The sequence below is a fragment of the Hydra vulgaris genome, chromosome 02 (assembly GCF_038396675.1).
Source record: "Hydra vulgaris chromosome 02, alternate assembly HydraT2T_AEP".
Lineage (NCBI taxonomy): Eukaryota > Metazoa > Cnidaria > Hydrozoa > Anthoathecata > Hydridae > Hydra > Hydra vulgaris.
This window is the reverse complement of record NC_088921.1, coordinates 1,155,377-1,171,565: the sequence shown is the minus strand read 5'-3', so window position 1 is coordinate 1,171,565 and position 16,189 is coordinate 1,155,377. Positions and strand designations below refer to the sequence as shown.

The 16,189-nt window shown below is 27.6% G+C and overlaps 1 long non-coding RNA gene across 1 annotated transcript; it reads right to left on the bottom strand.

Moving 5' to 3' along the window:
* Positions 1–1,585: 1,585 nt before the first annotated feature.
* Positions 1,586–3,468, bottom strand: LOC136076320 (uncharacterized). The gene is made up of 3 exons (XR_010636162.1): positions 3,445–3,468; positions 3,103–3,150; positions 1,586–1,646 (listed from the first exon to the last, which is right to left on the bottom strand). It is a non-coding gene; the product is annotated as an uncharacterized LOC136076320 (long non-coding RNA).
* Positions 3,469–16,189: the final 12,721 nt, after the last annotated feature.

The window sequence follows — 16,189 nt, the reverse complement described above, 5'->3', positions numbered from 1 at the left end:
TATAAGAATCAAGCTTGACCTTTCTTCTTTCAAAAAATATCCTATATTTATATGTGTTTCTAAAAAGAAACACCTCAAAAAAACGTTTGCCTAAGGCTACCTAAAAAAAGTGGTATTTGTAGAATAACACATAGTAAACTATCTGCTCCCTTTTTTTTTTCTTTGAAAATTGGCATGTGCTTAGAAAATGCATGTAGAAAGTTAAATCAATAATAAAAAAAGCGGGCTCAACATTTCTTCTACTATAAATTAATGTGAGAACATATACTATATTTTCAGGACCATAACAAACCATGAAAAATTAGTAACCATACATTAAAAGCCACATAAAAATCAAGATTAACCCTTCTTCTTTCAGAAAAATATCTAGTTTTATATATGTTTCTAAAAAGAAACACCACAAAAAAACGTTTGTCTGACGCTACCTTAAAAAAAGTGAAAAAAACGTGGAACAAAATTTTAGCACAAAAATCGGCTCCGTAAAACGCGATTTCCGCGTACCTAGTATATATATATATATATATATATATATATATATATATATATATATATATATATATATATATATATATATATAAAGAGAAATAGAGAAAGAGATCTCGAAAAGAGAATAAATAAATAGGAATAGGTTGATAAATATGGATGAATTACAAGGATTTGTAAAAAATAAATTTGTTTATAATTATATATATATGTATACAATTTTTTATATAGTCTAATATTAAATAAAATGGAACTTCACAACAAAAATATTAAACTCATTTGCAGAGTTTGTGGACAGTTACTTGGTAAAAAGCATTATTTTATAGGAGAAATTCTTAAAGTAAAATTAGAGAAGCTGTTTTATGTTGAAATGACAGATTTGGAAATTGTCCATCCTCCAAAAATGTGTAAAAAATGTTATTGTACAATGAACAATGTGCTTTCAAGAAAAACATCAACTGCCCTTGGTCTCTGTATTAAGTGGAAACCACACTGTGATGACTGTTTTACTTGCCAATCAGTAAAAAAGCTTAGAAAATGTTTAGTAGTTTCTAAACAACAATCTAGAAATAAAGCAAGATGTAGTGGCCGCCAAAAAAATGATTCAAAGTGGACATTTGCAATGTTCACTACCATAAAAGAAGCAATAACCATAATACAAGATGAAGACATAGATATATCAGAGCTAAATAATGAGTTAAATCCACATTTGCAACATTGCTTATGTAATATATATATGCGGTAAAATTCCAAAGCAACCTTTAACTTTAAAAAAATGCGAGCATCTTTTCTGCTTTTTTTGTATTGTAGAAAATATTAAGTTCAAGCCAATTAGTAAAGCAATATGTCCTCAATGTCAAGAATATTTATTATATGAAGATTCATTAGCAAGTAACACAACAAATTCTCTCATTAAAATGTTGACTGTTGCATGTATTTCAAAACAATCTTCAATCTTTATGTAAAAAATATTCTAAATATATTCATATTGACTTTAACAGTTTCAAGCTAAAAAACATTAAAAAATAAAAAAATTTAAACACGAAATACAAAAAATATTTATATCCAAAGAGTTCCAAGAAAAAGTCTTTCTGCTTTAATTTATTTTTCCCTTCTTTACAACAGGTTAGTTTCCTTTTCAAGACCCAAATATGGTTGGAATACTAAAAAAATATATACTATAATATTTGTTTGTTTTAAATCAATTTTTATCATAATTTATTAATTTTGAATCAATATGTACAAAACCAGACTGATGATTCAATAGATAGAATCAAAATTATAGCATTCAATTGATAAAATCAAAATCATAACCAATGGTATTTCTTTGAAGCAGGCAATATAGTTAATTTATTTGAAGTTATTGACTAAATCGAAAGCCTGGAATAATAACATTCAAAATTTTGATCATAAATAAGAGTGCATAATAATATATGTATGTGTATGTGTGTATATATATATATATATATATATATATATATATATATATATATATATATATATATATATATATATATATTAGAGCCTTGCGAATCGATTCGATTCGCGAATCAAGTGTTGCTTTGATTGAGTCGAAAAAAAAGATTCAAGTTTTTTGAATCATATTTTATTTTGCAAATGTTGCTATTTTTTTAGATTTATAAAGCTAAAATGTAATTGAAATGGGTTTTTACCCCAGGTGGAGTAAGAGTAAATGAAAATAGTTCTAATATCACTTTTAAACGAAGGCCAAAAATATAATCCGGGCAAGAAGAATTTAATCAAAGAAAGATTTTTATTTTTTTGGAAAAAAAAATGCTTAAATTTGGTTTACCACGAATTGCTGATTCGATTCGCAAATCAAGACCTGCTTTGAGATTCAATTCGAAACAAAAAATGTCAATTTGCAGTACCCTAATATATATATATATATGTGTGTGTGTGTGTGTGTGTGTGTGTGTGTGTGTGTGTGTGTGTGTGTGTGTGTGTGTGTGTGTGTGTGTGTAAATTATGTTAGTGTATTTTACAAATAGAGTGTTCAATGTTCTTAAAGAACAGAGCAATATTAAATGCCCTGCTAAATAATAACATTTCCAAAAAATGTATGCTATGTTTGCAAGAAAAATTTGAAATAATTACTCATTTAAATCAGGAAAATTTATTAAATTAAAAATTTGAATTAATTTCTAAATGTAAACACGAAAAAAAATACCTCCTAAAAAATTATAAAAACAAATGACCAAATTAAATTATCCCCATTCCAAAGAAATTTATTTAATAATTACTTTCTGTAACTTCTCGTTAACCAAAAAAATATAGTAATTTAAAAAAAAAATATTTTTATTTTTAGTTATAATAATTTATAACTTCCTGTAAAATAATTTTTTCTATAAATTGAATTTTTTTTAAATTTAGTAACTCTTCCTGATGATCCAGCAATGGTGAAACTTAAAGTTGAAGAAAAAAGTTATATAAGTGTTTTTTACTAATTTACATATATATATATATATATATATATATATATATATATATATATATATATATATATATATATATATATATATATATATATATATATATATATATTTATATTTATATATATTTTTATATGCCACATATAGCCACGTCGGAAAAGAGTACCATAGCAACAGGTTACAAAAGTTTAATGATTAAGATTTTCTTTTAACCCTGCAAAAAAAATTGAATCCTCATATAAGCAAAAAATAGAAAAAAGATAAAAGGTTCATCTTGCTGAATAAATTTAAATTAAAAAATTCCTACGCTCAAAAATATTTTAAAAAAGGTTTAAAAATTGTAAATAAAACACTAAAGTTGCTTTAGCTTAAAGTAGATATTATTCACAATCAGAGGTCTTGCATTTTATTTGAAAAATTTCTTCGTACAGCTACAAGTTATTTTCAAAATAATTTCATGAAAAAACTAGTTAAAATCTATTTAATTATCTAAAATTGAACTAACTACTCGTTGTCAATGATTAGTTTTTATAACGCTGTTACCGTAGCCATTTTAAAAATTCTTCAATAAATGTAATTCCACTGCGCATGCATATAATACCTTTCCTCCTGCAAACGACCGTGTTTGATGAATAAAATCCTTAGTAAAATTTTTTAAAACTATTTTATTCCATAAGAATGGTCCGCGATAATCAATACAAAATTTAAAAAGATTTGTTTGAAAAATGGGCTGCTTATTAAAATTATCATTCCGCAAAATGAATTTATTTTTGTCTTTCGATGAATACAAATTATGGAAAGAAATAGGAGATGAATTGGTTTTACATTTAAACATAAAACAAAAAATATTAAAAATGTTAAGCTCATATATATTAAAAACTTTCATTTCAAGTAATAGAGGCTTGGCATGAGTATAACGGTCTTTAAAATATATGAGACGTGCTACATGCTTCTGCTGACAATAAAGAGGTTTAAATTTAATTTTCTTTGCACTACCCCAAGCAATGTTTGCATAGTTTATGTGACAATAAATAAATGAGTGATATAATTGTACTAAAGTACGTTTATTTAAAACATTTCTTGCTTTGTACAATATTCCTATACTTTTTGAAATTTTACTTGATAAGTTTTTAATGTGACTTTTCCATGTAAGATTTTCATCTATGCAAACACCTAGAAAGTTGGTTACTGTTACTTGTTTAATTTGTATATTGTCAATAACAAGATGAGGCATGTAAATTGGCAGTTTATGTTTTTTGATAAGAGGATGGAAAAGAACCCATTTAGTTTTATCAATGTTAAGAGATAATTTGTTAGCCTTAAACCAGTCAGATATTTTGATTAACTCGATGTTCAAGTAACTAAATAAAGTAGGAATGCTTTTGTGTGACATAAATAAATTGGTGTCATCAGCAAACATAATTGTTATTAAATCCGAGGCTTTGTATAAATCATTAATATAAATAAGGAAAAGAAGAGGACCTAATATGGATCCTTGAGGAACTCCACATGTAATATTTAACAAATTTGATGATAATGTTTCATCGGCGTAAACAAATTGTTTGCAATTAGTTAAATAACTTTTTAACAATTTTAAAACATTGCCTGTTATACCACTACATTTTAATTTTTTAGCAAGAATTTTATGATTAATGGTATCAAACGTTTTCGCTCAATCAATAAATACTCCCATTTAGAATTATTAAATGAGTCTGATATACTTTTTGTAAGCTGAATAATTGCATGCTCTGTTGAATTATTTTTTTTTAATCCATATTGCATGTTATATAATAATTTGTTTGATAAAAGGTGATTGTATATTCTGTTGTACAAAATTCTTTCTAAAATTTTAGAAAAAACAGAGAGGATAGAAATTGGACGATAGTGTTTAACATTAGTTTTTTCTCCTTCTTTAAATATAGGAATAATTTTTGCTATTTTTAAATCATCAGAAAAAACTCCCTGATTAATAGAGCATTTATAAATTTGGAAAAGTGTCTTTTAAAACGTCAAAACAGTTTATAATAACGTTCCCATTGACATCATCTGGACCAACTGCTTTATTTGACTTTAACAATTTATAAGCACTTTCAAACTCTTCAAAAGACAAATCAAAAAAATTTAGATACGAGTTTAGAGGGTCATATGTTGCCTTAAATGATTTTTTAGGGTTTGGAATTATTTCGGCTAGGTTTTGTCCTACAGATACAAAATATTTATTAAATTCGGAAGCAATTGTTTTTTGATCAAGAATAAAATTATCATCTACTTTAATTACTGAGGGCAAAGATTGCGATGTTTTTTTAGTGTTACCCGTAATTTCGTTTATTAGTTGCCAAGTGCGTTTAGAGTTTAATTTGTATTTTTCAAGTAAGTTAGTGTAATATATTAATTTTGAATTTTTCCTTAGGCGTTCAAATAGTCTTACGTAATTTTTATAATTGGTCTTACTCTCAGTTGTTTTTAATTTTAAATATTTAATATAAAGTTTTTGTTTAATTTTGGATGATTTTAGAATACCTTTAGTAATTTATTGCGATTTTATTTTTTTATGTTTGTAATTAATTTCTACTTTGGGAAAATTGATGTCATAAATTTCATAAAAAATTTTAAAAAAAGATTTGTATATTAAATTAATGTCTTCAGAAAAGTTAATAATGTCCCAAATAACTAAAGAAAGTTGATATTTAAAAGATTCTAGGTTTTTATTATGAAAAAGTCGTTTTTTAAATGATTTTTTTTCATTATATAAAATTTTCGCATAAATATCTATTGAAAAGAAAATAGGGAAATGATCAGATATGTCACTTTTAATAATGCCTTTTTTAAACAAATTATTAAAAATATCATTGGTTATAATGTTATCAATTAAGGAAGTTGTTGTTTGAGTAATTCTTGTTGGTTAGTTTATTAGAGGAACTGCTCCATTTTCAAATAGGCCATTATAAAACCCATTAATGTCTTTTTTGACGTGATACTCAAAGCAATTTAAATTCAGATCACCTAATATGTAAAGTAATTTCTTTTCGTGGTTGATTTTATTTACAATATCGTCATGTAAAAATGAACTAAATGTTTTAATTTCGCCAGTAGGTGGGCGATAACAACAGCTAATTACAATGTTTTTAGTTTTATTGCTTAATATTTCAATCGTTAAAACCTCTATATAGACGTCAGAAATACTCATGTCATGCTTAACAAAATACCGTAGGTTTTCTTTTACATAAATAATTAAACCACCGCAGCGTTTATTTGTTTTCCGCCCTAATGAAATTAAATTATAGCCCGGTATTTTAAAATTATTATCTAAATTTGAGTCAGCAGAACTACACCAGGTTTCAGTTAGGCAAATTACACTAAAAATAGTTAGATTTTCCTCAAGACTATTGAAAAGATTTTCAAATTTTTTCTTAAACTTCTTATATTTATATGAATTGCATTAAATTTATCACGCTCAAGAAATTCTTTTATTTCAAAAGTATAAAAATAGCTGCAGTTGCTTTGTAAAGCATCTGTTTCACTAAAATAACTTTGATCCGGATCGGACTCTTTGTTAAGTATAAAATCATTAAATTTAAAAATGTCAATATTTTTAGAGCGACTTGAATCCATTTTTGTATTTAAAAACAATAAAAATTAAAAATAAATAAATAATAAAGATAAAATCAATAACTCTAAAATAAAAGAATTTCTTAAAAGTCGCGCGTTGCAAGTTTATTATATACAACTTTAGCATATTTACCTTTGGCTCTCAAATCTTTTGCTTCTTTAAGGGAGAAACCCTCTCTAATTTTAAAATCAATTTTTAGAAAAAAAAAAATTTGTCAGATTAATAGCATATATAAAAAAAATTAGAAAAAAGTACAAAAAAAAATAAAATGGTAACATGTTGCTATGGAAACCATAAAAAATTACCAAAAAACAGCAAAATAACCCAAGTTGAAATTTTTATATGGTGTTTATATAGAGTAGAAGAGTGTTTTAAGTTGAACAGAATTTTTTTTTAAAATATAAAATTAGGTATTTTGAAGTCAAAGTCCAATATTCAATAATATGGTACTAAAACAGCATAAACAGCAGGTGTAAAAAAAAAAAAAAAAAAACTATTCAACTTAAAACACTCTATACCAGTTAATAAACAACCACTGAAAATTTTAGAAACGGCTCGTGAATGGTTGGCGAGCAATGTTGGCCGGCGTCTTAAATACTTCATACTGAGAAAAAAGCAAATCAACATTTTTTTATTAAATAACACCAAAAAATGTATAAAAAAGCAATCATTAACTTCATTAAGTCTAAAAAACAGTATTTAAAATCCTCCCTGGATTATAAGTTATACCCTCTTTTTCCAAATTATTGTCATTTTTTTGCTCTATTTAACTATCGCCTCAAATTATTCTTTTCATTCATTCTATAATTAGATTGTTTATTCTTTTATTGTTTATTTTATTGGAACCTTTAACCATGAAAGCACCTGGTAACATATTTAATTGTTCAAAAATTAACACTGAAGCTTTCATACCAATATTAAAATTTGCTACCGCATCGTATACACCAAATTTCAAATTATCGAGTGACACATATCTGGTCTTCGGTAATCGGTCCCAAATCATACTGCTGAACGATTCATTTGCGTTTTGAGTTTTACCATGTAAACATTTTTTTAGTTCTGAATCTTTGCTAAGATCCTCAAAAATAGGTCTAATTTTCAAAATTATGTTCATTGGAAGACCTGGACCTGGTTTGTAAGTGTTGGTTTTATTTGCTTTATCAAAGTTGAACTTGCACCAACTAATGATGCCGGTATGACAGTGAGAAAAGTGCAAGTTATTTGTTTAGGAAGATGCAACATGAAATAATGCAGCCAATACGCTTGCCTTCATACCTGCTAAGTTTCCAGCATTTTGCCTAATAGCAACGCCAAAGAAATTTTGCAGAGGATCGATTACTGCATCTGTAAGACAACCACGCCCACCGAGACCTTTTTCTCTTTTCTTTAAATTTCGTAGTCGTGTACCAACACGTTTTTGATAGTGTCCCACACATTCTAACTTATTAACTTGAATGCCAGGGTAAGCATCTATGACATTAATAAAACTTTTACTGTCCCCGTCTCCTAAAAAATTCACATATCGCAGTTTGTACTTATCAATAGATATTAAAAACACACGTTTTGCACCAGTGGTCTCCATACCGCTTGCAGATCCTTTGTAATTGTTTTCACAAATGTGAGAGTTCCTCCATTGGGCATAGGCTGTAGGGTTTGTTTTTAAAAGATCTTTCTTTAAAAAGCAACCTTTTTAGAACAAGCACATTGGTTCGACATCCAAAACCTTTCCAGTGTCCATTGATAATGCAGAAAAGACACTGTTTAATGATGAAAAGCCTCTTCTCTGCCAAGTACCATCACACGACACACCATCAAAAACTTTATCATTAGCAACATGTTTACGCAATTCTGCTACTGCATCAAACATGGTATCTTTAGCAACTTTTTGTGTGACAGCACCTTATTTCACAGCTAACTTATCAGAGTTATTTTGAGTCATTGGTTGTGGCTTATTAATTAAAGTAGTGAATATTTTTATACCAGAATGTCCCTGTCCAAGTGCACGCATTGCGTATACTGTTCTACAAATAATATCATATCCTCTGTTACATTGTTTTGAAGTATAAAACTCATTTTTATATTTGCAGTTAAAGCACTTGATAAGTAACTTTGAGGCAAGTCCTTTTTTGTCTTGCATTTTTCGGACAATGACAAGGATGAACACTCGCCACATTGAGGGCATGCTAAAGCACTAAATATATCAGATAATATAGAGCAATCTATAATCCTATATCCAGATATTTTTATTCTTGTAAAAGCTCTGGAGCATTTAATTGGCGTTACCTTCTTCGCAGATACAGATGTAGAAAATAAATTTAATCCAGATTCATTATTTACAGAGTTATTATTGACAGTTGTATTATTTGAATCAATCAAAATTGTTACAGAAAGATTATCATTTAACTCCATTTCAATATTTTCTTTGTAAAGACTGTTAAATTTCTTTCCTAAGAAACCTCTCCTCCTTTTTTTAATTATTGTTCTTGATTTTATTTTACACGCTTTACCAATTTTTTTAAAAATTAAGAAAATTGACAACTTTAAAAGCTTCAGAATAACAGAAAACTGTAATCTAACCTGATAAACCAGACTTTTTTCGCTCGCTGGATAAGTAAAGAAGCCAAACCAAGCATTTTACTGCAGCTATTTAAAAATACACATGAGTTATTAGGATTTTTAATAAGGTGCTACACCGTTGCTATGGGCGTTGCTATGGTATAAATTTTAAGGTACCTTAAAAAAATGCTAAACTTGAAGGATTTAATGATTAAAATCAGTAAATAAACAAATAATTTTGAATTCTGCATACATTAAAATGCATAAATAAATAAAAATATTTTTTATAAAATTTGGGTAAATTTAGAGGGGGTTTCCCCCTTAAATAACTGTTTTCGCAAATCTAAAGTTCTTTCGCTGTAGTCTTCGTTTACGTAAAATCGATCGTTCCACAATTTTAACTGAACATAGTTATCCAACGCAGTTTTTTTGTCTTTGTAGTTTAAAAATTTAACTATTATGGTTCTGTTGTACTATTTTCCATCGCTACTTTTTTTCCCTGTCCTGTGCGCCCGTTCAATTTCAACATTACTTTTAAATCCAAGTTTTGTCTTTAAAACATTTTGAATCTTTTCCTCACTCAATACCCACGTTTCGTTTTCATCTTCTTCAATTCCCGTAAACCTTAGGTTATTTCTTCTGCTCCTGTCTTCCAACTCAGCTAGTTTGTCTTTGACAACAACGTTTGTAATATCATTTTGGTTTGATGTTAAGTTTGGCTTTTTTTCCATTTCAGAAAGTTCTTGAACAATTGCTTCATATTTCTCGCTAAGAAACTCCGCCGATTTCCTTAGTTCATTAGTTTCTTTTTTTAGTTTTGTATTTTCTTCTTGAAGATTTAATAGCTTAATTTCCATCTTATCAAACTTCTCGTAAAATATTTTTAATAAAGTATTCTCATGAATATCTAACAGGTCTTTAATTTGAGAAACGGTAAATTTAGCCATTTTTAATTTAGTTTATAAAAGCACGTCCGTTCACGTCAAAAGTTTTTGCGTAATGATTAAAAAGATTGCGTAATCATTAAAAAGAACTTTTAGTTATTTATTTATTTTAATTAACTTTGTCTTCAACCAGTCTGTTTCTTTGGATTCAGACAACTCTAACACGAGTTGACCCAAAAGATGAAAATACAAGGTTAAGATCAATTTTTTTCAGGCAAAGCTTTATTCTGGTTTGTTGTTGCTTCACGTCTTTTGCTCGCCAGTTACTCTTATACACTTTGACTTTCAAAAATTGTCAACTTTTTTGATAAAATTGATGTTATGAGTTTCATAGCAGTTGGTCACGGTTTTGGCATAATGCGATGACGCCAGATCCGGCCAAAATATATAATTGCCATCGGCATGGCGAGAGTTGATGAACAGAACTAATCTTCTCTTTATACAATTAATTTCATAGATGACTTTATTGACTGCAAGGCCGCTGGGGACCAAAAATGGCTTTGAAATACCTTTGTCAGAAGCGGCCAGCCAGACAAGTACCTTGGGTTCGAACTTGCGCTTTTTGCGATATTTAACACTTGGTGGAGTCTTGTCTCTGTTGCTAGAGTAGTAGGTGCTGTTTCCATTAATTGTTGATTGCGACAACGTAAAGTAAGACTCGTTGTCAAGGATGACCAATTTTCCTTTAAAATCACAATAAAGACGATCAATGCCGGGTTTGATTTGCTTATTCTGGTTCTCTTGTCGATGAGGTGTACCCTGTTTTGTATAACTTTTAATGTCAGTGTACTTGGCAAGAGTTTTAATGATATGCGAATGACTGCATCCATATTTTCGACCAGCTGGCCTAATCGAAACTAAATCACTGTAATCAAATATGGTTTTCAGGTGCTTGATACCCTTAGTGGTCATGGTTTTGGCTACACAACCAATTCCTTGCACTCTTTATTTTTTTTATTTATTTATTAAATTTTCCGTTTTTGTTACAATTAAATTCCGTAATATAATACAAGATACTCTTATTCTTTCAAAAATAATCCAGTTATAAATATAAAAAAAAAATCAAAGACAAAATAATAAGAGATAGTTATACAAAAATATATAAAAACGCGGGAAACTTGCAGAAGACCATTAAGTCTTATCATCAAGAACCGTTGTACTAGTTATGTTTTTACAATATTAAATTCCTATAATATTGTTAAAAGCAAAACTTAATTACCTAAGGTAAATAGTGTTAACACCAAAAACATTCAATGTAAAAAGACAAGAACAAATAAAACAAACAGTCAAAGAAACAAAAACAAAAAAAAGCAGTTTAAAATAAATCATTAATAAGATTTTTATACTTTGAAATACTCTTTTTTATTAGTTTTTGAAAGCAGTTTATATTGTTTACATCTTGTAAATTACTATATTTTGCAAAGATTTTATTCCAGATATGCGGAGCACGATACATAATTTTAAATTGTTCTTGTTTAGTTTTGCACAATGGTTCAATTAAGCCTGTTTTGCGTAAAGTAACTTAATGTTAGGTTTTATTTCATAAAGATCATTAAAAATTGATGGGCGTTGTTGAAATTTACTTTTGTACATGAGACATAAAATTTTATAAACGTTTATCTCGTATAACGTAAAGATGCTCATAATTTCGAACAGTGGTTTTGCATGTATGTTTTTATTTTTAAAATTTACTATTCTTAAGGCATGTTTTTGTTTTCGATAGAGTGCTTCAAGCTTGCTTTTAGATGTACTACACCACGCAATATTCGCGTAATTCAAGTAACTTTGTATAAAACTGAAACAGATTTGTTTTACATGATGCTTATTAAGTAAATCCCGTGACTGATATAGAACGCCAATACTTTTTGATATTTTGCTTTAATAATATCCACACCATATCGAAATAAATCATTGTAAAAGTTTTGACTTTCTATATCATATCATAATTTAGGGCGTTAATATTAAAGTCACCTAATACAAACAGTTTTTTTTTTCTAGAGAAACTTTTTGAATAATATTCTGGAGATGATTTGAGAAATTTTCTGTGGACGCATTTGGCGGTTTGTAACAACAGGTTACTAAAATATTTTTGGTTTTATCATCAACTATTTCAATCGAAACAAATTCGCCGTTGCATTCATATATGCACATGTCTTTTCGCATTTTAAACCGCAAGCTATTTTTGACGTAAATAACAACACCACCACCTCTTTTTTTAGACTTTCTTTGTAAGTGAATTGCGTCAAACCTACAACTTTCGCTAAATGCATCATCAGTTAGCCAAGTTTCACTTAAACAAATTATATTGAAAATAAAATTGCTTTCCTCTAAGAATATTTTAAAGTTTTCAAAATTTGCTTTAGCGCTTCTTATGTTAAGATGAAGAAGAGATAAGTTCTCAAAAGGTTCAATATCCGATAAATATTGCTTTATTTCGTCCGGAAATAAATACTGTGCTTCCGTATTCATTAATGAATAGTCATCAAATATAATTTTATCAGGATCGTGCTCATCGAGCGTGTTTAAATTTTATCAGGATCGTGCTCATCGAGCGTGTTTAAATTATTTAATCTAAAAACATGAAATGAACTATTTTCGAAGTAATTTTCGTTTTCAGTCATATTCGAAACCATTTTTAATTTTTTTAATAAATATTATTTAAAATATTTAAAGTTTTTTTTTTTTTTATTATAATTTTTTTATTTCTATCTTCCTTTAGAAAACTTATTTCTTTTATTCGTAAAAATATAAAATAGAGCACTTATGTATATAAAAAGATATACAAATATAAACTATAAAAAGAAAGAAGATATTAAGAACATAAATTACTTTTCCTTTTGATTCCAATCCCGAATGATTAATTTATCGTACGATACGTAAGCGAATTTCCCCGCATGTCTTTCCACTTTCATTTTTTCTCTCAACTCCTTTCTTATTAGGTTTGTTTCTGCGCAAAAATCTTCATTAATGTAAATGTTTTTTCCATTTAATGTTGATGACTTTCTTAAGATAGCAATTTTATCCTTAAAGTCTAATAGCTTTAAGACAATAGTTCTAGGTTTTTTATTGTTTCTCAGTCCAGTGCGATGTGCACGCTCAATTTTTATACTTTTTAAGCCAAGTTGCTCATCAAACAATTTAAGATCCTTCGCTTCACTATCGCACCAGGTTTCATTATCGTCCACCCTTAGGTTGTTTCTTCTGGACCTGTCCTCCATTTCTCTTAATTTCTTTTTTACATATGTAAATTCACTTTTATTGTTTTTTGTTTCATTATAATTTTTATATTATAGTTATCCACTGTGTTAACGGCGGTTTTTATCTTCTTCTCAACAAGTTCTTCATGATAATTTAAACTCGTTTTTAATTCTTCCACATCTTTTGATATAGCTTTAATAATATTAACATTGTCGTTCGACATCATTTTCACTTTATCAAGACGCTGATTTGTTATTTTTAGATTAGCGTTGATTATATTTGCAAAAATTTTTTCTTGTTTTTTCAGTATTTCTTCAATTTTGTTCTCAAACTCCTCAAACATATCCTTTATCATTCTTTTAATTTCCACTAATGTAACTGTCATTTTTGTAGATTTGTTGTTTTATTTTTTTATATTATTATAATTTTTTAATTTAATTTAATTTAATTTTTTTTTTTTTTTTTTTTTTTTTACCACGTTGCAAAAACACGTCCGATCGTTACAAAAGCCACAAGCCAAAAAAAAAAAAAAGGCGCTCTTGCGCCTAGAATCATTCTCAACACGTTTGATTATATCATAGATAGTGCTTCTTGGAATTTTTTCATTGAAGTGAGCTACTGTGAACTTTTTACCTTGCAATTTGTTATTCGAATAGAACTCGTAAATCCGTTTTCTTACCTCTTTTTGCTTGGCCATCATTATTTTCTTAATCATTATTAATTATCTTAATTATTATTAAAAACAAGTAAATTAACTTATAGAGAATTAAATAAGCTTTAAAATGGATATAAGCATGAAAAAAAAATATTTAGCTTGTGGCATTTAAAATTCAGAAAAAGTTATTACGGATTTTTAGTAACCACCCGTTAATCATGTATCTGGTTTCTTGATTTTCTTTTTCTTTAAGGTGTTGGCTATAAAGGCTGTAGGCTGTAAAAAATGAAGGCTGTAAAGACGGCGTCGAAAAGGTGGGCAACTGTCGCAATCAATAAAGTGTTTAAAGAAATTTTTTATAAATTTTTTTTAGCAAAAAGTTTTTATTAAAAGTTTTAAAAGAAATTAATTTTGTGTGGTTTTTCCGAGTATTTCTTTCAGTACGTTTCAAGTTTTTTAACATTGCGGTGGTTGGAGCATGGGGAAAAAAATACCCAAAAAATTGTGTTCCCTCATCCCGAGTGTGAGGGCAATTAAATAATACAACAAACTCATATACTATAAATTCATCAACATGTTTTAGTTTCATTTAATAATCTTTTAGTTATGATCGTGTCAAATTTATAACCCCCCTCATTTGGGTGAGGGTAGAATTTTTACATGGTCGTGATTTTTGAACGATAAAAGATTATTAGGCAAAATTAAAAACCTGTTAAAGAATTTTAACTTATTATAATATTCTAAAAAAGATTATTTTATTAATTAAATGCCGTCACACTCGGGCTGGAAACACACTTTTTGGGTATTTTTGTTCCCGAGAAATTTTATAATTTAGATCTCGTAGATTTAGGTTACAGAAATTTGAACTGTTCTTACAACTTTAAATAATAAATAATAAATTGGTCTAAATAAGTGATCTGATATATCTGTTTTAATGATTCCTGTTTTTAAGGTGGTAGTCTACCTTGAAAACTAAATCCTTAAATTCTTTAACAAAAAACTCAGTATCTGGCAACAATATAAAAACCTTTTCTAACTATGAATTTTTATTTAAATTTATTGCCCTTTTTTTGGTCCGCGGGACCAAAAAAAGGGCATCTACCCTGTGATAAATTACTCAAGAAGGATTAGAGATACAGTGGTTGAATCGGCTGAATCAAAAGAATAAAAATTTATTGAAAAGTTTTTGTTTAAGTTATAATTCAAAATGGCAGCAAAATTTTGATCCAAAATACAGAAGCCCAATTTACTAAAGAACCGAAAAAGTAAAAAATAAAAATGTTAATTCAGTCAATAGATTATATATAATAGAATCAGTGTACCAAATTTCAGGTCTTACACTTATTTGAAAAAAGTTGTTTATCGCACCGTTTCAAAAAATCACATTTTGAGAAAAACACAAAAGAAAAAGAAAAACCAATTGCTTCAGTCTAACTTTATTTTTTTAAACAACTTCGCTTCCAACAAGGTTGCAAGCAAACGCTAATTAGAGTTGGAAGTTACTGGAACAGAAAAGATGAAGATTGTAACGATTGACGGACAACTTAAAGGATTGCAAATTATATGAATCAGGAAAGCAAAATGAAGGAAGCGAATTCCAAAGAATTGATGTTTGAAGAAAAAAAACTAGACAAATAAGAGTTTTCGGAGCACTTAGGAACAGTCACAGAAAAAGGATGAGACTTAATTGAATGACGAGGTTCGTATTGTAGTCATACTCATTTTAAAATTTTTTGGAAAAATTTCAAACTTTCAACATCTTAAAATATTTGAGAAACTGTGAGAACAAAAAGTGATTTTTTCATTTTTTCATAAAATGAAAATAAAAATTAATTTATAAAATAAATATATTTAATAAAAATGAAAATAAAGATAAATATTAATTTATAATTGGTTATACTAGCCACCAGGCTAAAAATATTCGTTTCAGTAAATAAGTACAAATTACAAAAATTACTTCAAGAAAATTGCCCCTTAGCAACGTTTCTATAGAATTTAATTTTTAAATAAACAACAATAGTTACCCAGAATAATAAAGAAAGTTTATGTTTTTGAGCTTACATATGTATTTTTTTTTTTTGTGAGACTTCTGTCAATTTTTCACTTAATTTAAAAAAACCAACTTTTTTACTTATTTAATGGTGAAGCACCTTAAAAATAATTTGATTTAGCTATATTTACATAATAATTTAGCAATATTTTGATTGTAAATTTTCAAAACTTCTAAATATTTCCCGCCAATTTAAGTTTCTTCAATTTAATTTATTTGATTATTTATATATAAAATTAA